General features: G+C 39.9%; 1 long non-coding RNA gene across 1 annotated transcript in view; it reads left to right on the forward strand.

Annotated features, from left to right (window-relative positions):
• LOC145520997 (uncharacterized) overlaps positions 1 to 25,184 on the forward strand; it is a 66,770-nt gene that overhangs the window by 38,345 nt on the left and 3,241 nt on the right. Inside the window, exons 4-5 of the long non-coding RNA XR_014064974.1 lie at positions 18,194 to 18,296; positions 24,914 to 25,021. This is a non-coding gene — a long non-coding RNA (uncharacterized LOC145520997). The remainder of the gene's footprint in view (positions 1 to 18,193; positions 18,297 to 24,913; positions 25,022 to 25,184) is intronic.

A 25,184-nucleotide genomic window follows, 5' to 3' on the forward strand; every position in this document is an offset into this window, starting at 1 on the left:
AAGAAAGCTAAATTGCAGCAGGCAGAATAGATCAATGTTTGAGTCTACCTAGTAAGCAAGTGAACCAAGCCATTGCCTTGAAATTGGACAGATTGAGCTTAAAATGACTTCTCTGAGACACATTGAAGAACTGATGTCATTTGTGCTATTTCTTGGAGTTCATACACCAGAAGACTTTATCTTGAAGCAAACAACATAGATAAACATGAACAAAGGAAACCATGGTCTTGTTTTTTATATAAGACTTACATGCAGTCCATGGTCAGGCCTGTCACCCACATTCTTGTTTCACTTAGGACCAGATCTTTTAATGAAATTATTGAATTATTAAAGAAGCACTTCTCACCAGCCCATCAGTCACTGTTTAGGGATTTATATTTCACAAACAAAATCAATAGTCTCATGAGGACATTGCTGTTTATATTGCAGAACAGCACCATCTGTCAACCCTGAAACTTGGGTAAATTTTTATATGGCATGCTATGGAAGCATCTTCTATTCAGAGGCCTGAAAAAAGTTTCTTTGAGTGCCTCTTATCAACATTGAACACCTTTAACAGTCTAAGAAAAGGGCATAGTTAATAAAATGCAACTATATATAAGAAAGCCTTCCTCAGCGATCAGTGCAAAGAAATAGAGGAAAACAATAGAATGGGAAAGACTATAGATCTCTCAGGAAAATTAGAGATACCAAGGGAACATTCATGCAAAGATGGGCTCAATAAAGGACAGAAATGATATGGACCTAACAGAAGCAGAAGATATTAAGAAGAGGTGGCAAGAATACACAGAAGCACTGTACAAAAAAGATCTCCACGACCCAGATAATCATGATGATGTGATCACTCACACTCACCTAGAGCCATACATCCTGGAATGTGAAGTCAAGTGGGCCTTAGAAAGCATCACTACGAACAAAGCTAGTGGAGGTGATGGAATTCCAGTTGAGCTATGTCAAATCCTCAAAGATGATGCTGTAAAAATGTTGCACTTGATATGCCAGCAAATCTGGAAAACTTAGCAGTGGCCACAGGACTAGAAAAGGTCAGTTTTCATTCCAATCCCAAAGAAAGGCAATGCCAAAGAATGCTCAAACTACCACACAATTGCACTCATCTCACACACTAGTAAAGTAATGCTCAAAATTCTCCAAGCTAGGCTTCAGCAATACGTGAACCATGAACTTCCAGATGTTCAAGCTGGCTTTAGAAAAGGCAGAGGAACCAGAGATCAAATGGCCAACATCCTCTGGATCATCAAAAAAGCAAGAGAGTTCCAGAAAAACGTCTGTTTCTGCTTTATTGATTATGCCAAAGGCTTTGACTGTGTGAATCACAATAAACTGTGGAAAATTCTGAAAGAGATGGGAATACCAGACCATCTGACCTGTCTCTTGAGAAACCTGGATGCAGGCCAGGAAGCAACAGTTAGAACTGGACATGGAACAACTGGCTGGTTCCAAATAGGAAAAGGAGTACATCAAGGCTGTATATTGTCACCCTGCTTATTTAACTTATATGCAGAGTACATCATGAGAAATGCTGGGCTGGAAGAAACACAAGTTAGAATCAAGATTGCTGGGAGAAATATCAATAACCTCAGATATGCAGATGACACCACCCTTATGGCAAAAAGTGAAGAAGAACTAAAGGGCCTCTCGATGAAAGTGAAAGAGGAGAGTGAAAAAGTTGGCTTAAAGCTCAACATTCAGAAAACTAAGATCATGGCATCTGGTCCCATCACTTCATGGGAAATAGATGGGGAAACAGTGTCAGACTTTATTGTTTTGGGCTCCAAAATCACTGCTGATGGTGATTGCAGCCATGAAATTAAAAGACACTTACTCCTTGGAAGGAAGGTTATGACCAACCTAGATAGCATATTTAAAAGGAGAGACATTACTTTGCCAACAAAGGTCCATCTAGTCAAAGCTATGGTTTATCCAGTGGTCATGTATGGATGTGAGAGTTGGACGGTGAAGAAAGCTGAGCACTGAAGAATTGTTGCTTTTGAACTGTGGTGTCGGAGAAGACTCTTGAGAGTCCCTTGGACTGCAAGGAGATCCAACCAGTCCATCCTAAAGGAAATCAGTCCTGAGTGTTCATTGGAAGGACTGATGTTGAAGCTGAAACTCCAATACTTTGGCCACCTCATGTGAAGAGTTGACTCATTGGAAAAGACCCTAATGATGGGAAGGATTGGGGGCAGGAGGAGAAGGGGACGACAGAGGATGAGATGGTTGGATGGCATCACTGACTCGATGGACATGGGTTTGGGTAAACTCCGGGAGTTGGTGATGGACAGGGAGGCCTGGCGTTCTGGGATTCATGTGTTCGCAAGGAGTCGGACACTAACTGAACTGAACTGAACTGAAAAGAGGCCCCAGAGAGCTCTTTTGCTCCTTCCACCATGAGAACTCGGTAGAAAAATGGATACATGTGTATATTTGCCTAAGTCCCTTTACTGTTCACCTGAAACTATTGCAACATTATGAATTAGCTATACATCAATACAAAATTAAAAGTTTAAAAGAAGATGCTATTAGAAAAATAAAAAGAAACTGTGAACCAGGAAGTGGGTTCTTGGCTGACTCAGAATCTGCAGACACATTAATCTTGGACTTCAAACCTCCAGAACTATGAGAAATAAATATTTGTTGTTTAAGCCACCCAGTCTGTGGTATTCTGTAGGAGCAACCCAAATAAACTAAGTCAGAAGTATTGTTGGGAAAGCATTTACTCTAATGAGAATTTGTGGAAATTGTTCCAACTATTAAACCTTTGCAGCTTTAGATGGGTTTCAACAGATATTCCAAAATCTCTTCTAAGAAAATTAAAAAATACAGGTGAGCTTGTGTCCATTCTTTTCAACTCAGTCATTAAACTAGTGGCCTTAGAGGAAAAAAGATGTAATCTTCTCAGACCTATTCAGTGCACTGTACCAGTGGTGTTAACTGTAGATTACTCATTTTTTATGGATGTCTACATGGTGTCAGGCACTATTTCATGTCTGGTAACACAGTGGTGAGCAAAGCAACTAGATCCATGCCTTCATGGAGCTTCACTTTGGTTGGGGAAATGGACAATAAGCATATAAATACATAAATACATATGTATATACATACATACTTATACCTATAAATAGTATAAAATAGAACAATAAGGAAATGCAATGGTATTCTGAATTTAAAGAACCTTAAAAATAACAATAAAGATGGGGACTTCCCTGGTGTTCGGTGGTTAAGGCATCGCCTTCCAAGGCAGGGAATGCAGGTTCAGTTCCTGGTTGGGGAGCTAAGATCCCACATGCCTCATGGCCAAAAGAAGCAAAACATAAAGTGGAAACAGTATTGTAACAAATTCAATAAAGACTTTAAAAATGGTCCACAACAAAAAAAATCTTGAACAAAAAATAGAAATTCTTTGAGAGCAAAAGCTCATGTCCTGTTTTTTTCTAAGACCTCTGGAGTCTAATGTAGGGGTACTTACTTACCTGACTTAGACTTAATACTTAGTAGGTGTGCACATTCATTTTACCTTAATTTAGACTTGGTACTTGTAGGTGTGCACATATCTTTTTTCCTTTAACAGCTGTTGAGTTAATTCAAAATGCATAAGAAATAAGACATTAACTGAAGCAGCAACTTTGAAAGAAAGGATTAGAAATTCACAGACAAATCTTAAAATCCTTGGCAATCAAAATTCTAATGCAAATGGCAGTAAGCACAGGGAAAGTGTTTAGAGATGCTCTCTGACAGGGGACTGAGCTTCCAGTCTTCCTCCGATTAGGGCACTGCACAAAAGCTTTCTCATCCATCTAAACCTCAGTGCACTCTGCGCTCACTGAAAAGTAGGGAGCATTGGCTTTACTTTGACTCAGATTTATTATGGCGGGACACACAATTGCTTCATTACTGCTAGGCTTGAGGGAGATTCTAGGATGAAACCTAAGTGCTAAAAGCCATTTGATGCTGAATTTTCAGCCATACCTCCTGAGGGGTCAACAGAGACACCAAGTTGGGGAGAGAAGTCATCCTCCCCTAGACACCAGGCAACTGAACCAGCATCCCTTCCAAATCTCCAGTCAATAGTACATTACAGGAAAAGGCAGAAAGAGGTCACAGTTTCAAGGAGGAAGTGTTAGGTCGTTTATTTCTTTGGGTTGTCAGTATTAGCTCCTACAGACACATTTCTTAGAGGAAGTAGGTTGTGGTTGGTTTTGCAGTTCTTAGTTGTAGTAAGAGCCTGTGTTTGAGTCACATTAGTCTCTATCTATTTATGACAATGATTTAAAAAAGCTACTGTGTTGCATTCAAAATATGAGTAAAGTTATACAGTAAATAAATAAATAAATAAAAACAACAGTTTCCATAGAGCAAAGAAAATTTTTGCAAACTCATTTTGTTCAGACACTCAGTCATGTCCAACTCTTTGCGACCCCATGGACTGCAGCACACCAGGCTTCCTTGTCCTCACCATCTCCTGGAGCTTACTCAAACTCAAGTACATCGAGTCAGTAATGCCATCTAACCATCTCATCCTCTGTTGTTCCCTCCTCCTCCTGCCCTCAACCTTTCCCAGCATCAGGGCCTTTTCAAATGAGTTGGCTCTTTGCATCATGTGGCCAAAGTATTGGAGCTTCAGCTTCATCATCAGCCCTTCTAATGAATATTCAGGATTGATTTCCTTTAGGATTGGCTGGTTTGATCTCCTTGCAGTCCCAGGGACTCTCAAGAGCCTTCTCCAATACCACAGCTCAAAAGCATCTATTCTTTGGCATTCAGCCTTCTTTATGGTCCAACTCTCACATCCATACATGACTACCAGAAAAACCATAGGTTTGACTATAACGATCTTTGTCAGCAAAGTAATGTCTCTGCTTTTTAATACACTGTCTAGGTTTGTCATAGCTTTTCTTCCAAAGAGTAAGCATCTTTTAGCTTTGTGGCTGTAGTCACCATTTGGGCAATATTGACATTGCACTAGTAATAGAAATTGTGTATTACAATTCAGGTTTCTTGTTTGATAGGATCAATAGGAAATAACACCCTCACTGTTACAGGGCAGCCCACTGTCATAGACAGAACCCGGGACCCAGAGCCTTCACAGATTCACTCATGCACTGGCTCTATGACCACTGACTTTATGGTCACATCTGGATTCAGTTTGGCTCATTTCTCTATTAACTGCTGGTGCTTGGGGAAATTACCCATCTTCTCTGAGCCTCTGCTGCCTTCTCCATAAAATGAGAATGACAATATATACATTGAAGATTGTATGGTGACTAAATGACAAGGCATATTAGTTTTCCAGGACTGCCATAACAAAAATCCACAGACTGGGTGGCTTGAACAATAGAACACTTAAGTTTCCAGAGGTGGGAAGTCCACGAACAAGGTGTTAACAGGGTCAGATTCTTCTGAGACCTCTCTTTTTGGTCTGCAGATGGCTGTCCTCTTGCTGCCCCATGACAAAGTCATTCCCCTGGGCACAGGTGGATCACCATGGTCTCTTCCTCCTCTTAGAAGGACGCTAGCGTTATTGATTAAGGGGCTTCCCTGGTGGCTCAGTGTTAAAGAATCCACATGCCAATCAGGAGACATGGGTTTGATCCCTGGGTTGCAAAGATCCCCTGGAGAAGGAAATGGCAACTCACTCCAGTATTCTTGCCTAGAGTCCATGGGGTCACAATAGAGTCGGACATGACTTAGCAACAAAACGACAACAGTAAGTCATATTGGATTAGGGCCCCCACCTTAATGGCCTCATTTTAACTTACATATGTATGCTAACTCGCTTCAGTCATGTCTGACTCTTTGCAACCCCATGTACTGTAGCCTACCAGGCTCCTCTGTCCACGAGATTCTCCAGGCAAGAATACTGGAGTGGGTTGGTTGCCTTGCCCTCCTCCAGGGTATCTTCCCAACCCAGGGATCGAACTCACATCTCTTATGTCTCCTATATCGGCAGGAGGTTCTTTACCACTAATGCCTCCTGAAAAGCATTTTAGCTTAATTACCTTTAAAAACCTTATCTCTAAATACAGCTACATTTTGGGAGTTGGAACTTCACCTTAGGAATTGGTGGAGGACATTGGTCCATAACACAGTGTCTATAAGTGAAAGAGTAAAAGTCTTTCCGTTGTGTCTGACTTTTTGAGACCCCATGGACTCTAGCCTGCCAGGCTGCTCTGACCATGGAATTCTGTAGGCCAGAATACTGGAGTGGGTAGCCATTCCCTTCTCCAGGAGATCTTCCCAACCCAGGGATCGAACCCAGGTCTCCCGCATTACAGGCAGATTCTTTACCATCTGAGCTATCAGGGAAGCTTCTGGTGTCTAAAAGTGTCTATAGGGTACTTATTAAATATCAGATTCCTTCTCAACACTTGACAGATTAGGGATTGTTCTAAACTAACAGATCTCAAAATGTGTCCAGGGATCCTGAAGTTTAATAAGCTTCTTTCAAGGGCATCTGTGAGACTCAAACCTTTTTTTTTAATACTAAGGCAGACAATATTTGCCTTTTTAAGACATTTATTTATTTGGCTGTGTCAGGTCTTAGTCGCAGCACTCGGGATCGTCACTGTGGCACATGGGCTCTCTAGTTGTGGCGCCTGGGCTCAGTAATTTCTGCACTCAGGCTTAGCTGCCCCATGGCATGTGGGATCCCAGTTTCCTGACCATGGATCAAACCCATGCCCCCTGCATTGCAAGGCAGACTTCCAACCACTGGACCACTAGGGAAGTCCCTTCAGTGTTATCTTTTGCACTGATGGTGTTAAAGCAATGGTAGGTAAAAACCATCAGCCCCTTAGCACTAATCAAGACAGTGGTACCAAACTTTGCTTGTAGCCATTGTATTTTTCAACACCATGCATTCATGGCAAAAACAATTGTCATTTTCACCTAAGAATGTCCTTGATGAAGTGAGTTATTTTTTTGTTAAATATTTAATTTTGTTAAATCTTAATGCTTGAATACATGCATTTTTAATATTTTATATGATGAAATAGGATACACACTCATAAAGTGTATATGCTTCACACTCAAGTACAATGGGTGTCTTGTGCAGCGAGATGTTGAGCTGACCTAGCAGCAATTTTCATGGAATACAAGCTTACACACTTGTCAACTTTGATTTGATGAAGTTTGACTTGTAGGCAAACAATGGATATTGGGACATTGGTATCTGATGACACTTTTCTTGAAAATGAGCAGTAGATCTCTCACTTCAAGGTGGGGGAAAACTATGTTTTTCAGTATTTGTTCAATAAAATTGGAACTATCAGGGGAAAATTGAAATTTTGGAAACTCATACCTGCCATCCTGAGCTTAACAGCTTTCCAGTGATGAGTTTCCTAATGTGACTGGTGGAGGTGATATTTTAAAATATGATTTTTAAAATATTATATAAGGAAACATGCCCAAATTTGGAAGATCTGCATAACTCAGTGAAATAATATTTTCCAAATGACCAATGAATAACCAGTTCAAAATCATGCATGGGTGAAAAATTCATTCAAAGAAGAAGGCAGGGACTTTCCTGGCAGTCCAATGGTTGAGACTTTACCTACCAATACAGGGTGCAGGTTTGATCCCTGGTCAGGGAGCTAAGATCCCACATGGCTTGCAGCCAAAAAACCAAAACAGAAAAAACAGAAACAATATCGTAATAAATTCGATAAAGACTTTTAAATAATAAAATAAGAAAAACAAAGTAGAAGATAAACCAGTAGATTTTAAAGTAAAGATTTGTTTTCAGATTCTATATCTTGTTGAGCTTTGGTGTAGTATCAAAGAAGAGTATCTACAATTATGTGAAAAGAATATTAAAATACACTTCTCTTTTCTAACTACATATCTGTGTGATGTCATATTCTTCACATATTTCAGCTCAAACAACATATCACAACAGCAATTGCAGACACAGGTGTGAGAACCCACTGTCTTCCATTAAGCCAGGTATTAATTTACAAAAATTCAAAACACCACTACTATTCTTAATATGCTTTTTTTTTTTTGCTTTGGAAAACATAGTTGTTATTAAAAACATATTTATATTTATATTACTACATGATGGGTTTATTATTATTTTTAAGTGAATTAATAAAGATATATTTTAAAACACCTTTTAGCTTCAATTTCTAAGATACCAAATATTTATAAATGTAACCCACATAAATAAGATCTCTTTAAGTGTTCTAATTAGTTTTTAAGTGGTTAGTATAAATGGCTCCTGAGTCTCCTCTCCCATCCCCCCAAAATATTGATACCTGTTGACCTAGATCAGTATTTCCCAAGATACACTGTTGATCATACATGAGACAGTTCTAATGACACAGAAAAACTTTAAGCAATTTTATAATCACAAAGTTATTTTTATGGCAAATGATACTGGTTTACCAACTTTTATAATTTTATAAAGTTTTCCTCTTTTCATTCATTTATATTTAAACAATCAGTTTAATGGAAGCACAGAGGTATGATTAAAAAAAAATGGTGATGGTTGTATGTGAATAACTGAAGTGTGGGAAGTCCTGGTTCCCAGAATATGTTTTCAAAAGTATATATTCTGTGGGCTTATTTTTTGTAACTTGGGTCTTCTCACTCAACATTTTTATGTATTAACAATATGAGGAAACAGAATTTACTTAGAAAGAAAATTATTATCCTTCACAGACCACAAAGTTACATCAGAAGCCAGGATAATTAGTTTGACTTAGCCTCTATGGTAACAATTTGAAGTCTCCCTCTTATTCTGAGTTTTGTAGACCTAGCTCTAGTTACACAATGAGGAATATTACTTGGTGAAATAGACAACATTACTCCCCAGCTCTTTGACTTTAATCTCACCCACAAGTTATGTCAACCTCTGGGCTTCCTTTGAACCAGGAAGCATCCCAAACTCATGCTGTATGTACACTGACTGATACCTCTGCTCACTTTCTGACTCCATGGACAGTGGCCTGGGAGCCATTCTTGAGAAACAAGGGACTCTAAGGGGTGGAGTCCTGAAGCCAGCACCAAGAGACCTAGGTTCTTCTCCTGATCCTGCCCTGAGTTTGTTCTAAGGTCCTGGGCAAATTTGTGTCCTAAGGTCTGATTTTGTCCTAAGGTCTCCTTACACTTGACTTGGCCTTCCCAGGTGTCACTAGTAGTAAGGAACCTGCTTGCCAATGCAGGAGATGTAAGAGTGAGATGCAGGCTCGATTCCTGGGTCAGGAAGATCCCCTGGAGGAGGGCATAGCAACTCACTACAGTATTCTTGCCTAGAGAATCCCCATGGACAGAGGAGCCTGGTGGGCCACAATCCATACGGTCTCAAAGAGTTGTACATGACTGAAGCGACTTAGCATACACACAGCACAAACACACCTGACCTTCCTTCTCTGGAAAACAAGGGGATGAACTAAATGATTTTCTAGTTTGAACAGCCAGACTCAGAAGAAGACTAGAAGTAGCTTCTGGGGGAGCCATAAAGGGACGGGAGCATCCACCCTCGTGAGGTACCACTCAGGCTGCTGAAAGCTGAAGTCTGCCTTTTCGGACCAGACTCCATTTCTATTTAACCATGTGATTTTTATCTTAATGTGTGACTCTGCAATAGCACCAAAATTTAACATAATTAAAAGAAGAGGGTGGACACATCAGACGGGTGACAAGGCCTGGCTGCCTGAGCCCCAGGAACCGTGAGTTCTCATCTCGGTACCACCTCTGTCTTGGAACACATCATGTACCCTTTCTAAAACCTAGAGAGCTTCCGGCCAACAGCCATAACCTATCTCCCAAGACTGTTGTAAGAAATCATTTCTAAAAACAGCAGCACACAAGAGTTTACAAAATGAAGTGCTAAACTGAATCCTGGGCAACACGCTGAGTGTTCTTACCCCATTGAGCGAACTAATAAGTATACATTTGCTATTAATTGAAAAGTCCTTAAGAATATAACTACTTAATCAATACAACACCAGCAGCCTGGCTAATTAGCATGAAGCCACAGGCCTGAGACCTGAAAGAAATTAAATTGGTGCTTAATAGAAATTGGACTGTGAGCAAGACGATTTCTGGAAATGTAAAATACGGCCCACGAGACCAAAGCAGAACCACATTCTGTGCCTTCAGGGCTGGGTTCACAAGGTGATCAGTCTGCATTGTGACACAGGTTACTCATACTAGAGGAGATGTGAGAAGACCAACAAAAATGTGTTCTGTTAGCCCAGGAAAATTCTGACATCTCTCAGAAGACTGACTCATAAAATGTGCTTTTATAATGAACTTGAGAAGATATTTTACAAAGGAAAAAAAAAGGCTGCTGTTATTATTCAAAATAAATTTACCTTTTTAAATAAGTTCATTCAAACTAAGCAATTTAAGAATTAACTAGAGAGAGGTAGGGAAGGGGATTAGGAAGAGAGAGACAGAGAGTGATTAGTTTATTTAGATGCTAGTTTGTTTTTTCCTCTAAGTCCTGTACGAGGCTTAGCAGGAGAACTGCAATACCAATGGATGGAGGTGTGTGTATGTGTGCATACAACATCCACACAGAAATCAGGAAAGGAAAGCAGCTGGAATAGTCAATTGAGCTAGTCATCTCTGGAGAGCTGCAATCATTCCTGCAACTGGCCGGTTGGTATTCATATTAACCTTTTCTTGATGATGAAAGCTAGCCACAGCAGTCTTTAGGGCAGCCTTCTTCAAGGAAGTGCTTTAATGCTGGCCGAAGAAAGGGCCTGAATGAATGAATTGCAAGAGTTTTTGTCATTTCCATGTTCTTCTGTTCTCCTTCTCTGCCTGCCTTGCACATCTTGCAAACCCAGCAACAGTCCATCCTCCTAGGACAGCAGCAGGCTGCCTTGATTGGCCTGTGTTCTTTTGCCTGACACAAAGGTTTAGTCATGGTCAGATTCTCCTGCCTCATTTCCATGGAGTTAAGCTAAATGACAGTCTGGCACTCTGTCTTGTCTCTCGGAGTCAGCAGGAAATGGCAGCTCCACAGAGACCTATTTGAAGGGAGAAGATACTTTTTGCTAGAACCAGCTTGCCCAAACATTTCTTATTCCACAGGTCATCAATAAAGTATTAATGACTTAGAGATTTAAAAGTTCTCAATCAGGCTTCGCCTTCCAGGTTTGTCCTCTAGCATACTCTGTGTGTGTGTGTGTGTGTGTGTGTGTATGCACGCACGTGCTTAGTCATTCAGTCATGTCCAACTCTCTGCAACCTCATGGACCCTGCCAGGTTCCTCTGTGCGTGGGATTCTACAGGCAAGAACACAGGAGTGGGTTGCCATTCCCTTGTCTAGGGGATCTTCCTGACCCAGGGATTGAATCTGGGTCTCCTGCACTGCAGGCAGATTCTTTACCATCTGAGCCACCAGGGAAGCCCAGAGTACTTTGTATCTACAGGCAAATATAACATGGGAAACAGACTCTAAATTAAGTTATCCCAGAGTCTGGGCCATCTGAGCACAGGTTTGAGAACATAAAGAGAGCAGGGTATACTTTCCAACATCTGCTCTACCCAACCATGGAAGGATCAAAGATGACCATCTAGTTGATTTGTTGACAGGGTACATTTCTTCTGCCTGTTATTCCACTGCAGTGAACTGAAAAACAGCAATTCTTTGTCATTTGCAAAGCTGTGGCAAAGAAAACAGAACTCAGGGGGAAGAGGAGAAAGAGAAAAGAGAACAAAATCAGGTATCAACCAAGTCTGCACACAAAGCTCTCCATGGAAAGCTTGTTCTTTTATGGATGTTTAATAAGTATCATTTTAACAGCTGTTACTCTGACACTACTTGTTGGCATTGAAAAGTATGCCAGAAACTGTAATACAGACCAGAGATGAAACTTCCATTTTTCCCAAGTGTCGTGTCTTCTCTTTTGAAACCAAGTACTTTGCCAACAAAGTTCCATCTAGTCAAGGCTATGGTTTTTCCAGTAGTCATGTATGGATGTGAGAGTTGAACTATAAAAAAAGCTGAGCGCTGAAGAATTGCTGCTTTTGAACTGTGGTGTTGGAGAAGACTCTTGAGAGTCCCTTGGACTGCAAGGAGATCCAACCAGTCCATCCTAAAGGAAATCAGTCCTGAATATTCATTGGAAGGACTGATGCTGAAGCTGAAACTCCAATATTTTGGCCACCTGATGCAAAGAAGTGACTCATTTGCAAAGACCCTGATGCTGGGAAAGATTAAAGGTGGGAGGAGAAGGGGACGACAGAGGATGAGATGATTGGATGATATCACCAACTCAATGGACATGAGTGAGCAAACTCTAGGAGTTGGTGATGGACAGGGAGGCCTGGCGTGCTGCAGTCCATGGGGTCGCAAAGAGTCAGACATGACTGAGTGACTGAACTGAACCGAACCCACAAATTATAACTTAATTCCTTGAGCAATGGAAATTAAGTTAAAGTTAGAATTAATGTCCAGTTCACTAAAATGCACTGAATCACTAAACATGGGAGGCAAAATTATTTAAGTTAGAGAAAACAACATACTTCTGTGTAATATTTGAAAGAAGACAAATTATTTGCTAAAAGTACTACCTCAGGCACATTGAGTTTTGCCAGTGGGGTGGAGGCTGTGAATAGGTCGCCTGGGAATTTTTGTCTTCCTTCAGTCAAATGTTCTCTAAAACAGCACCCTGATCAAACCGCCACTCTAACATCAGAAAAAAAAATGTCAAAACCAAAGGAAGAATTCCTAAAACTTAGGAAATTGAATGTTTATTTTTGCTATTGTTTTCATACTAAATAGGAACATGAAAGAAATATTTCACCCAGCAGCTGCATCTAATTTAATATGAAGCTCCCCAAAGAGGAGTGAACAGGATGTGATGAGGAGCCGAGAAACAGGGATGCTAATATTTTGTGAGGCATCTGGTATTGTTCTACCACCTAGAAATCTAAGAATCAAATTAGCAGATTGAATTCTGCCAGAGTGATCAAATTATTGTCAAAAGGATTTTGCAAAGTAGTCTCCTCCTTCTCAACATCTGCTCTACCTTCTCATTCAGTGAAGGACCAGAAATGACCATCTATTTGATTTGTCAAAAAGGGTACATTTTGCCAATTGCTGGTTGGTTCAGCTATATCCTGCACCTTTTATCATAAGAGTCTTGAGTTAGTGAATCAGTCAACAGAGAACTCAAACTAGTGTACCCGTAGGTCCACATAGAGGTGATTTAAATATTTTATTTGATTCATAAAATGTTGAATCATAAAATTTTTACATATTTTATAAATATGTTAAAAGTGTGTCAAGATTTCAGGCAAACCGTCAAGCATCCTCACCAGCAAATCAATAAAAGCAGTCCTTAAAAAAAAATTTTTTTTTTTTAGCCATGAAAGAAAGAGTGATAAGGGTTATCCTAATGTTCTACTTGGACTTTCCTGGTGGTTCAGTGATAAAGAATCCTCCTGCAATAGGGGAGACCTGGGTTCAATCCCTTGGTCAGGAAGATCCCCTAGTGGAGGGCATGGCAACCCACTCCAGTAATCTTGCCTGGAGAATCCCATGGAGAGTCCATGGGTTTGCAAAAGAGTCAGACATGACTTAGTGACTAAATAACGACAACAACAATGTTCCACTCAGAGCCTTTTAATCTGCTTGAGAAGTATCATTTAAACCTAAAAAATTGCAGTGGTTACTACCAAGAACTGCTGTCATCCTTGTTGTACCATTGGAATCAGAGGACAGATTGCTGGGCAAAATCTGTTAGGCAAAAAAGCTCAAGTGAAAAGTTGCCAAGGATGGGACTTGCCAAAGTCTTGGGAGAGGTAAGGAATGAAAAAGTATTTATCTGTCCGGGATGGATATGTGCACTTTGCCCTTTTCATGGAGTCATTTCTCTTCCCTCCGATCAAAATGGAAGCTAGAGTTCCAGCGTACATCAACCATACTGGATTCAAAGACAACTGACTGGAATCTGACCAGTAAGGATGTGGCTTGTGTAGCTCAAATTTATGACGGTGCATCTGCTCTGAGTGGTGTCTTGACTGGAAGCCAGAAACTCTTCCGTCAGCCACATCCATATGCTATGCATGTGTTTGCTGCTACGCACATTTTTTAATTTTAGCTCTTGTGGGTACATGTTCTACACTTTCTCCCTGTACGTGATTTTCTCAAATATGCTTTAGAAAATACACACAATCTTTTCAAAGTCTTTGCTGACTCACTGGGGGTTCTTTTGAATGTTTTCCTTTGGAAAGCCTTGAGTTAAGTAGTCAAAAATGTACAACTGAAACTACTCTTCGTCTGCTAAAAGATCAAAACCTACTGCTTAATCTAATGCTGCTATTATGTGATGACCCATTAGAAAATGTCTTTTCTTTCTGTCTAGAAGCAAATTATAGCACTTTTTGATGGACTATAAATTGGTGAGAAAAGATAGGGAGACACTCCTCCTAGCCAGAGTGAGTTAGTTGCTCAGTCCTGTCTGACTCTTGGCGACCCCATGGACTGTAGCCAGCCAGCTTCCTCTGCCCATGGAATTTTCCAGGCAAGAATGGCAGAGTGGGTTGCCATTTCCTTCTCCACTAGCCAGTGTGGGATCAGCCTATTTATTAGTCTTCCAAACATTTTGCATCTTAAAGTTTAGCCAATGGACAGCACCGATTTCAATACTGCACTTGTCAGTACTGCCCCAAAAGTGTCTCCTTGAAGCCCATGATTTAGGAGATGGAGACTTGGACATTTCTGGTTAAAAATTCAAGCAACTATGTTACCCAGCAGATTAACCTCCATTGCTCTCTTTTCAAGTGGCTGAGTAGTGAATCAAAATTAACCACCTGTTCAGGCATTCTTAGAACAAGATTGAGAAATGTGAACTCCATTTGTTGGCTGCAGCATTCCTGGAGGCCTGGGCTTTCACCCAGTGAACATTTATCATCTTTTTGTAACTCAGAAAACAATAAGTCTTCATAACTTGGATGTTTATAAATATGTTCTTACTTAGCATTTAAATGAGCACTCTCAAAACATTCGATCTGTGTTTCACTTGACCCTGAAATCAAAGTTCTATTTTCCTTCTCCTATATAGGCAGGTAATATACTTATGCTTTCATCTGACTGTTTATAAATTCTTTCTTTCATTTTGATTCTTTATTTCTTCTTATTTTACTTTCTCCATAGCATCTACGCTCTTACGCATACAGAAAGCGTTCTTAATTAGTACCAAGCTTGAGATTTGGGAAACAACATTGACGGCTTCTGAATTTTGTTTTCCTCTAATATTTTAAATCATTTGAAAACTGCCTCTGATAATGTAGCGTGAAATACAGAATCTGAATTTTTAGTATGTGTTTGCATTCTTAACTGCTCTGAGGCACCCTTTAAAACATAGACTGCATCAAACTTGTCAAAGGAATTAGGAATGTTATTTGAAAAGTTGATACTTTTAGAGTGGGTGACAGCAAAATAAATGAATGACAGCAACATAATTGATTAATTCAATAAATTCAGCCTATAAAATAAGCCCATTTGGAATATTCTATGGAACAAACATCTTAATATTTCATGTTCAGCCAATCATCTGATCATCGTATGGCCAGCAATGAATTCAAGGAGAAAAATAACCCTTAAGAAATGGCTTTGTGAGGCATATTTCTAGATGTCTTCCCTAAGGATGAATAACCTTTTATTCAATCTAGCTGATATCTTTAGGGTCACTGCATTTGATGAAATGATAAAAGGAAAAAAAAACATGGGATTTTACCCAAGGCTGGGAGCCACGGAGAACTACACTCTGAGACTGGATACACAACACAGTTCCTGAATCTTTCTTAAGGCTACTGTATAAACTCAAACATTTTTAAAGAAGCATTCAGAGGAGTATGAGACATCACATGCCTGACTAATAGTGCATTCCTGTTGGGTCTAGTGACTCCACGCTATGCTTCCCACATCAGACATAAACCCACAGTGCAGACATTAACAGCCTGGCCACCTCCTCTACTCCTGAAACAGTAGTAACACTGTGTATTTCCTTGTGATAAAGGGTGAGAGACCAAGTTATCATCCACTTGAAAATCTTATCCAGCTAACAGGAAGCCATTCCATTTCTCTAAACATTCACAAACATTTGGTCTTATTCTACATCCACCTAAAACTTAGCCTTTTTTCTCCTACGAAGGAAAGCACGTTTTCACTTAGTGCTAACCTTGTTCCTGTGATGGCTCCATGTCCAACCCATCCAGCCAGTCACAGAGTCCTAACTCTCTTTGCTCCTAATTTCTCCCATCCACTTCCTTGTCTCTGTGCCCACTGCATGTATGCATGCTAAGTCATTTCAGTCGTGTCCAACTCTTTGTGACTCCACGGACTGTAGTCCACCAGGCTCCTCTGTCCATGGGATTCTCCAGGCAAAGAGCACTGGAGTGGATTGCCATTCCCTCTTTCAAGGGATCTTCCAAACCTAGATATTGAACCTGTGTCTCTTATTGGCAGACCGGGTTCTTTACCACTAGTGCCACCTGGGAAGCCTCGCTGTGCCTACTGCCACTGGCTTATTTCAGACCCTCCTCATCCTGCCATACCCCACTCCAGCCTACTTCTCTACTTAACCCTCCACACTGCTGCCAGAAGGATATTTTTAACCTTCAATATCAAAATAAGTTTAGACTCACAGACAAGTTGCAAAGGCAGTACAGAGATTCCATATACCATCCATCAAGCATCCCCTAATACTAATTTCTTCTGTGACCGTAGTACAATTACAGAAGAATGTTTTTTAACCAGACTCTAGTCATTTCATTTCTTAGTTTAGACTCCTCCCATGGGTCCTTGACACCTTCAGGGTAATGCAAATCCCTTGGTATGACTGCAGCACCCTCCCCAGTCTCAACTTAGCTTCAGTGCTTTTCTACCTGTGATGGCTAATTTTATGGCGATTTGACTAGGTCATGGGACACCTAGCTATTTGGTTAAACACTACCTCTAGGAGTGTCTATGATGATGTTTCAGAGTCACATTTGAATTGGTAGACTGAATGAAACAGATTGCCCTCCCCAGTGTAGGTGGGCATCATCCAATCTGTTGAGGGCCTGATTTGAGCAAAAAAGCAAGAGGAGGGAGAATTCACTCTCTCCGCCTGACTGCTTGAGATGTGACATTGATCTTCTGCCCTGAGATGGGGACTTATACCAATGGCACTCCTGAAGTCTTGGACTCAGACTGGAACTACACCCAGTGGCTTCCTGGGTCTCCAGCTCCCAGATCACAGACTGTTGGACTTCTTAGTCTCCATCAGGTGAGAAAATTCCTCACCCCCTCTTTCTCTCATGCACATGCATGCCCACAGTTCTGTTTCTCTGCAGAACCCTGACTAACACACTATCTGAACTCTATAAACCTTTTGTAGGAAACTACATGTAGTTTCTTGAATTTGTTCTGATTCTTCTGGGCTGTTGCACATACTGTTTTCTCTCCCTTTGGTACTCTTTATTCCACTGCCCACTTTGCAAACCTTTCTGCTTTGACTAACATCGACCTGGCATTCAAGAGTCTGCTCTGTCCTGTTCTCTGACTCAGCACCTAGGCATCTGTTTATCATCTCACTGCAGTATGCTGTTATCATCTCTGCTCACTGGAGCCTCTCGTATGGTTTCTGGGATAGTAGCTGCTAACTCATAATGAGTTTTCAGTATGTCTAGAGCAGGGCCCGCAAACTCTAGCCTCTGTGTCAAATTCTACCCTCCTCTTGTTTTATAAATAAGGTTTTGTTGGAACCCAGCCATGTTCATTGATTTCTGTGTTATCTGTGGCTGCCTTTGCACTACAATGGCAGAACTGAGTGGATGTGACAGAGATCATATGGTCCACAAATATAAAATATTTACCATCTGGTAAAAGAAAAAGTTTGTCAATTGCTAGTCTAGCGCATAAAACCAAGAATCAACTACATTTAATATTTGATTACCAAGGGCAATGTGTGTTAGAAGTCAGTGAATTTGTTCCAAGGAGACTTTGTCAGTGAATTAATCATCATCCTTATATATTAAATGGGAATTGGCAAAGATGTTTTAAAATAACAATTTCCAGTGGTAGCAAGGGTACAGGAAACAGACACTCTCACCCACTGATGCTGTGAGGGTAAATTATTAGTACATTATTTCTGGGGGGCAATTTGACAATATGTTTCCAAAGCATTAAAATACTGCATAACCTTTGTTCCAAAAATTTCATTCCTAGGGATTTACCCTAAGGAGTAATTAGAGATGTGCACAAGAGGTACTGGCTTCCCAGACAGCTCAATGGACAATAATCCACCTGCAATACAGGAGACACAGGAAAGGTAGGTTTGATCCCTGGGTTGGGAAGATGCCCTGGAGAAGGAAATGGCAGCCCATTCCAGCATTCTTGCCTGGAGAATCCCATGGACAGAGGAGCCTGGTGGGCTACAGTCCATGGGTCACAAAGAGTTGGACAGGACTGAGGGACTAAGCACAAGAGGTACTACCATCTCACTGGAGCATTATTTCCAATATGGAGAAATTATACCAACTAAATACCACCTAAATAGCTAACAGAAGAAAAAGCTGGTTAAATAAATTATATCCACAGCCTGGGAAATTAATGTAGCCCTTTCAAATCATAGGAGAACTCATATGAATACAGGGAAATGCTCACAATATACTGTTAACAGGGAAAAGAAAGTTTTAAAACTGTAAGTAAAGTATGATGCCATTTTTATTTTTTAAATAGTATATGTAACCCTTGCACAGAAAGAAAAAGCCTAAAAGGAAATAAGCATGAAGGTTAATAGGAATTATCTCTATTATGTCTGGTATTTATTTTCTTTGTTGTTCATCTCCAAATTTTCCATTTTCTACAATAAATCTATATTATTTTGACAATTGCAGTTTTTTTAGAAAGAAAAACATGCAGTTCTCCCTTTCCCTATGATTTGGAAAAATTTTCACTTTTTAAAATTAGATCATTTCAAATAAAGAAGGCAAAATTAAAGATGCTCTGGCTAAATAGAGGTTGGGAGCTAAGAAATGCCTTCTCCCCTACTCACCTCCACATCAAGAAGATCAACACAGCTCAGCTGGAGCACTGACCAAGAGGAGGAAAAACGCTCCCTTGGGCGTATCAGTATCGGGGTAATTTGTCGCCTAAGGTCAACCACCATGAAGATTAAATAAATATCAGTGGCCCCAAAGGTAGAAATCTGTAAACTTTCAGAGGGTATAGGAAAGGATGAGCTGTTCACTTGATTTCAAGCAACTGGTTTTATTGATTTTTTCCCTCACTTTCAGCTAGATATGAAGTATTATATAGACACAATGTTTGAAAACAGCCTCACACATAGTCGACCCTCCAAGGGACAGTGAAAGTTAGAATCTAATGTGCCAAACTACAATGAATGTCGTGTGTGTGGTGGCAGGTAGAGGTGGGGAGTACTATGAGTGCAAATGGAATTTTCTAATTAATAAATCCATGGACTTTTTCTTCTGTGGGTGAAAATTTGTATAGCTTTGATGTTAAAACTGTGGTGGCTTTTGAACTGTGGTGTTGGAGGAAACTCTTGAGAGTCCCTTGGACTGAAGGAAATCCAACCAGTCCATCCTAAAGGAAATTATTCCTGGGTGTTCATTGGAAGGACTGATGTTGAAGCTGAAACTCCAATACTTTGGCCACCTGATGCGAAGAGCTGACTCATTTGAAAAGACCCTGATGCTGGAAAAGATTGAGGGCAGGAAGAGAAGGGGACGACAGAGGATGAGATGGTTGGATGGCATCACCGATGCAATGGACATGAGTTTGGGTTAACTCTGGGAGTTGGTGATGGACAAGGAGGCCTGGCGTTCTGCAGTCCACGGGGTCACAAAGAGTCGGACATGACTGAGTGACTGAACTGAACTGAACTCAACTGATTTTAAAATCTGCTTGAAAAATTGGTTGCTATTTCCCAAATCCTTATTTGTGCTAAATCAGGGCCCCCACCACATGGGCCAGGCTCTCCACATTGCCTCCTATTCCCTCTTCCTTGCTCTACCCTTCACTTCTCTACTTTCTCTTTCTAAAATATGCATGACTGTGGCTTGTGAAGACAGACAAAGGTAGGGTTTCTCAAATTGTGATCCAGGTATCAGATTCACCTGAAGCGCTTGTTTAAAATGTAAAACCCGAGACACGATCCCAGGCATACCAAGTCAGAATCTCAGGCTGAGCCCAAGGATCTGTACCAGCACCAAGATCCCCATTATCAAGCTCCTGCATATTAAAGAGGGACTTCCCCAGTGGCCCAGTGGCTAAGACTCTGCATTCCCAATGAAGGGAACCCAGGTCCAATCCCTGGATGGGGACTAGATCCCACATGCCCAAGGTCATAGATCCCACATGCCGCAACTAAGATCCAGAACAGCCAAATAAAATTTAAAAAGAAAAAATGTTTTCTAAAAATAAAAAAAAGAAAATTTGAGAACCTCTGGGTCAATGAATGCTAGCATTTCTGAATAGAATCATTTTTTACTAAGACTGGCAAGATAAAATGACTCAAAACATAAATGTAAAGGCTAAAATGTCAAGGATTGATAAGGAAGTTTTTTTACTGAGGAGGTGGTATCTTTTGACTTACTCTTTTTCCCACCCCTAAAAGCCACATCAGTCTGCCTTCAGTTAAGAGAAGCAATCATTCTCTTAAGGAGAACAGGATGGGTCCAAGAAGAAATTAAATGTTAAAGCCATATTAATTGTTCATGTCTTTAAGAATTCTGCACTCTCGGAGTACTTGATATTTACGTTTTCCCCCTGTTTTTAAGCCCTAAAATAACTGTTCTAAGTCCCGGAAGGAGTATTTTTTACTTTACTATCCTACTTCTTTATTTGTATTTATAAATTTATTCCTTAATCAATCCACCCTTCAGAAAAACCTTTTGACTGAAATAATATCTTAACTGGGATTGTGGATTGGAGTTTTGTCTTTAAAACTTAATTTGAATGAATGTGTTGGTAGCTGGATAAAGTATGGCATTAAATTTGAGGGGGCAGTATCCTTGTTTTTTCAGTCTGATATATAGTGATGAGCAAAAAGGGATCTCTGCTGGGGAGAAATAATCTTTCATTCTTCCTACATTTGCATTCTTACCCACATCAATTTCAAGTGCAGTAATTACAACTCTGCAACTATATTCTCAACCTCAGTCTACATTTCTGGGGAGGGGATATAAAGTATTATAATGCTGCATTATTTTAAATTGTCAGCAGATTTCATATTTGACTCCTGTGCAATAACCTTTATCTAGCCACCATCTTAATCTTCATGGTTTCAAAGGTGAGCTATTGCTCATCATGAATATGATGGTTGACAAGGTACAGACTGCTGAGTTTGATCTTAATAGAAGTTGAAAGATATTCATCAGACTCTTGCCTCTCTAAGGTTCTGCAGTGGATAACAAAATTGTGAAATGCTATGTTTGAAAGACTGAAGATTGACAAGCTCACAGCTATTCCCATTTTCTTCATTCAGAGGACATTTTGGTATTGCTCTGACAGAAACATCTCTGCAAATGAGGGTATCATAAAAGCTTTGCCTAATAAACTGCAATGCTTCCAGACCCCCAGGTCAGACTGAAGCACTACAGTTTCCATTGCCATGTAAATGTGACAGGCTGTGATGGGAGCTTTAGCTGTTCATCCCTGAGTTATAAATTCATCCTTGCTGAAAACACTGCATTAATAGGGTTCTGCTTGTGTATATGTATGTGGATATGTTCTGTCTCTGTGTGTGTGATCATTAAAAGGATGGTATTAAAAAGGAATGGAGGTACTCAAATACTATTTATATCACATGTTGTAACATACAGGAACTTTCAAACATTGTAAACTCCATGACATGTTAAGTACATGATCAAGGATGTGTGTGTGTGTGTGTGTGTGTGTGTGTGTGTATTTGAGAAGTGTTTTAAAAAATCCAGACATCTGACACTAACAAATGTTTTTCTGGTCCTCTACTAGAAAAAGGAAAAGACAATATTCTGATTTCTCGCTTTTGTCCCTGGATATGTATATATACAATGGAGTTTTGGGAGTTTTGTTGTAAATTTCAAGCCTTTTATAGAGAGCCATCAGGTCTTAGAAAATGCTGTTAAAGTGGGAGCAGTTAGTGCCCTAGTATGTATATTCAATCAAAAATGAGATTAAATTGAGAAGTCTCTATGGCTTTTTAAAATTAAAGAAAGTCAGGAGGTGAGGCACATTGAGGTAAGAGTGGTGATGGTGGAGAACTTAGAACTCAGGTTCTTTGAGTTCTGATAATCTAACATGTGCCTGCCAGCAGGAGCCCCAAAGCTTACAGGAATAGCTTAACCAGTAAACAACTCTCAAATACAGACTCAGAGCAAACTTGACAGACAGGATACCAGCTCAAGACAAATAAGACTAAATTTAACAGGCTATAAAATACTATATTTAGTTTCAAAAAATCAATTAAATAAATACAGGCTGGAAGAGACTTGACTAAATGGCTGTTCACTGGAAGGATACCTGAGACTTATACTTGGCCACAACTTTAACATCAACTAATAATAGCAGGAAGATGGTAGCGATCTACATATTTATAGGAGTCTTTCGTAGATTTATCTCATTTGAAACTTCCAAAGATGTTGTAAGATAAGTGGTTTAATCCCTAAGTAAAAAGATTCAGAAAACTTAAAGTTAGGAAAGATTTAAGAGCCTGTTCCTAAATAACATACCTATAACCTAAGAGTTCAATAAACTAGAAGGCAGGATAGGAACTAAAATTTACTGAGTTCCTACTATGTACTGAGTCTTTATATATATGGATGGACATATAGCTTTGTTTATATATTAATTCATTTAGGGCTTCCCTGGTGGCTCAGTGGTGAAGAATCTGCCTGCCAATGTAGGAGACACGGGTTCGATCCCTGGTCTGGGAAGGTCCCACAACCGTGGAGGAGCTAGGCCCATGTGCCACAACTACTGAGCCCGTGTTTTAGAGCCCGAAAGCCACAGCTACTGAGCCCATGTGCCTCATCTACTGAAGTCTGCATCCCTAGAGCCCATGCTGGACAACAAGAGGCAAAAGCAGCCTGTGCGTCACAACTAGAGAGTAGCTCCCACTCACCACAACTAGAGAAAAAGTCTACACAGTGATGAAGACCCAGCACAGCCAAAAATAAATAAATAATTCATCTTAGCCTGAATACAATACTATAAAATGGTCAATGTCAGTTTCAATCTTTAGATGAAAAAATTGAGGTTCGTGTACTTGTTTAAAATCATAGTAATAATAAATGGTGGTAATGGGTTGAATGATGTCCATCAAAAATATCAGGCCCTCATGCTTGCAACCTGTGAATGAATGTTATCTTACTTGGAGAAAGGGTCTTTGCATATGAGATTAAATTAGGGATCTTGAGATGAGATTATCTGGATGGATCCTAAATGTTATCACAATTGTCCATGTAAGTGAGAAGTAGAGAGAGATTAGGCACACACAGAGAGAAGGTAAAGCCAAGACAAAGCAGAGACAGAGATGTAGCCACAAGCCCAGGAATGCCAACAGCCCCCAGAGCAGGAAGGGCAAGGAAGGACTCCCTCCCAGAACTTCTGGAGTCATTGCAGCCCAGCCATGTCTTGATTTCAAACTCCACCCTCCAGAACTGTAAGGAAATACATTTCTGTGTATAGAGCCACTCAGTTTGCGATAATTTGTTACAGCAACCCAAGGAAACTAATACAGTGTTGGAAGTGAAGTTAAAACCCATATTTGCTAGACTCTAAAATCCATGTTCTTTGTATTCTAGAGATTCTAAAGAAAGAAGATTATGGGAGTTGGGGGGAAGGTTGAAAAAGAGGGACAAAGCTGAAAACCATCTTTATGTAAGATATCCAGGGCTGAAATATGGAGAACTAAGAATGTTTCACACATCCTTCTAAACCAATCAATCCCCATAACTACAACTTCAAGAAGAAACAACAAGACGTAGAAAGATGAAACTCAAAGACAAAGAGCAAATCTCAAACTAAATATGGGTTCAACTAATACATGCAATTTTAAAACCAAAGGAGAAAAGCAAATTAGCAAGAATTTCTTCTTCTCTTAGGAAGAAATCCAATAACAAGCAAAAAAACCTCACAGCACCAATAAACTAACATACTCATCATTTAAAAAGAGATCTAGGAAGAAACAATCATTGTAAAAGAATATACCAACATACTAAAAAGTGCCATGCATGCTGGGGCCCCTAGAAGAGGAATGAAAACATCACCTATAAAGAGACCGTCCACAGCAGCATAAAGAACTAACTACGTATTAGAAGGACCAGTACGGCCACTCCCATGCAGAACAAAATTACACACAGATGCTAAAGATGATGGACTTAAAGAACTACTTTAATGTAAAAAGAGGCTCAAGCCCAGATGCATACTTAGACTTGTTCTGTTTATTTCTTGAGGTCTCAACCACACTAACGAAAGGGAAATGATGAGAAAGCCATTTGGCTCAATGAAAGGAAGAAATTTTAAACAACCAGAACTTCTCAACAATGAAATAACCTCCCTTGTGTGACAGTGACCTTCCCATTATAAAAAACATAACAGTAGAGGCTGGGTAACCATCTGCCAGAGATGCTGTAGATGAGATTTCAGCATCTCTAAATTGTAAAGTCTCTTGCAACTCAAGGAAACTATGATTTAAAAAAAAACATAAAAAATAATTTATAAAAATATTTAAAGGACAACTGATTGTGATGATGTTTATTTCTCTAAGGAGAATGAAGATGCAATTTAAATTGAAATCTAAATGTTTAATTTACCTTAAAACACAATAGTGGCTAATCAAAGTTCTCAAATGGATATAGTTAACATGTCTCAATGAAATTTAACATGTAAGTAGAGGTTAAGTAGCTATTCAACCACACTAATGGAGTCTACATTTGGCAGAAGCACTGGGAGTCATCTTATAAGCCTTCTTGGCTAGCAGCATCCAAGGATACAGTGAAGGGGTGGAAGCAGATGGCCACTCGGAGGCAGAGATCTGAATTATTAAAGGTGAGAGACTCAACTTCTGAACTCTTAACAAGGTGTTTAACCCACAGAGCTTCAGTGGCCTCCACATTATATATATGGGAATAAATAATACTCATCATAACTCACCAGTGGTTGTAAGAATCTAACAAGAAAATGAATATGAAAGTGCTTTGTAATCAGTGCT

The sequence above is a fragment of the Giraffa tippelskirchi genome, chromosome 9 (genome assembly GCF_054371585.1).
Source record: "Giraffa tippelskirchi isolate mGirTip1 chromosome 9, T2T-mGirTip1v1.2.pri, whole genome shotgun sequence".
NCBI classification, from domain to species: domain Eukaryota; kingdom Metazoa; phylum Chordata; class Mammalia; order Artiodactyla; family Giraffidae; genus Giraffa; species Giraffa tippelskirchi.